Below are 1,981 nucleotides of genomic sequence, written 5' to 3' on the forward strand. Positions count from 1 at the left end.
TAATATTAGGGTTATACCAGTCAGTCACATTAAATTCTCTCAAAAAATAGGCACAATGTTATAGAACAAAACCAAACCAAAAACCAAGAAGAAACAAACAAAAACAGATGAAAAAATGTTTTGGATTAGAAGTAGGTGCTTTGGGATGCAGACCAAACATTGTGTCTGATTGTGACCACTTTTGTACCTGCTTCATATCAGAAAAATGCTATGCTTAACAAGTAAATGATTTGGAAGGATTGTCACCTTTGGAATATCTGAAGGCTTGTAATTTAAGTTCATGCTCAAAACATTAGGAAATAGGCTCTTCAGAAGCAACACACTGTAGACATTTAACAAGTAAATGATACTGTGAAAGGTCCTCCAGGAGTTTGGAGCAAGGGGCTATATAAATCCAAATTATTATTTGTATTAGCCACAGTGCCTTTCTCTGGGAATCTCTTGCAGCACTTTGCAAAACTTAATAAATACCTTTATTTTCATAGATAGTAAGAGACATATTCTAACCCATTAGTTTGTCACATTTATCTAATGTGCAACTAGATTTGCACATCAAGAATCAGGACAAAACTCTCTGTAGAGTGATAATTTAACAGCAGTCATGGCACTTCTCAGAAGAAAGAGCAATTCAGTGCTATCTTCTAATGCCACCTCCAGACTGATTGTGCTTATACTTGCCTCACCTTTCTCATTCTAATTTGGACAAACTTAGACCAACTGTCGGGGTTTCAAAACTTTGGACTGGATACCAGAACAACATCCTTGCAGCCGGAAATTTCAGGGATTCTTTACTCCCATTGCCTCCTTTGTTCCTTTCTCTGACAAACACCTATCTTAATCCTTTGTTGTTTGTGAATGGCAATTTCCTGCCACATTTAGAAACTACCTTTCATTCTGTCTTAGGAAGGCAGTGTGGTTTAGAGAAAAGTACTGTAGGTTAGACATGCATAAACCCGTGTCCCAGTGCTGACTTTGCTGGGGGATAAGAGAGAGGAGGAGAGATAGGGAAGCAGAATAGTGTGGTGGGGTTAAAATAGGGCCCACCCTACAGGGTTGTTTTAGGAATTAAGTGAGTAAAGCGTGTGGAAGATGCTTGACATTATGTCATATTGTAAGCATTGATAAATGCCAAGCCACGATTATTGACATGATCTACCTTGCAAGCTCACTCACTTTGCAATTCTATATTGAGGGCTGTACAGTTACGGTCTCAAGTGTCTTTAAAGTTATCTTTGAAAGACTTTTATTCATAGATTGTCTTCAGCAAATTTAATAATTCTCACCTTTAATTTTCTAGTCTTGAAATATTCTTGTCAGGGTTTCATATCAGAATTCAGTTGGCTTCCTAAATGATTGGGGTGTGCTCCCATTTTCTCTATTCTGGAAAAATTTGTCACCTAGGAAGATACGTATCATCACTTCCTTAAATGTTGAGGTCATCTAGTCATGAATTGTATTTGTGGGGAAAATTCTATTTCTGTATTCAATATCTGTAATTGTTACAGTGCTTTTAATATTTTCTATATATTCTTATCTCTATTTGGTTGGCATTTTTGGCTTGGTACCTGTTCTATTTCCCCTAATTTTTGAAATTTGTAAGCCTGATATTATTCATAATATTCTCTTATTGTTTTTATCCCCTCCTTTTTCTCCTGCATTTGTTTTTTTGTGCCTTTTTCCTGTGTTCTTAGTCATTCTTATGAGTTTATCTTTTTTTCTCCTTTTTTTAATCTTTTCAAAGAACCTATGTTAAGTCTATTTTCTTCTCTATTTTATATCTATTTCTAACTTATTGACTTTTGCTTTTATATTACTACCTTATTTTTTTAATTTGCTGTTAAATTTTTAGCTTTTTGTGATTGATGCTAGTATATTGAATTTCATTCTTTCTTCTCTCTATCACACACATTTAATGCTGTAAAAGTCCCTATAAATATTGATTTAGATACATCTCACAAAGCTATGATATGTGTAATTTTAT

Source organism: Neophocaena asiaeorientalis, unplaced genomic scaffold (assembly GCF_003031525.2).
Source record: "Neophocaena asiaeorientalis asiaeorientalis breed wild unplaced genomic scaffold, Neophocaena_asiaeorientalis_V1.1 scaffold464, whole genome shotgun sequence".
Taxonomy (NCBI): Eukaryota; Metazoa; Chordata; class Mammalia; order Artiodactyla; family Phocoenidae; genus Neophocaena; species Neophocaena asiaeorientalis.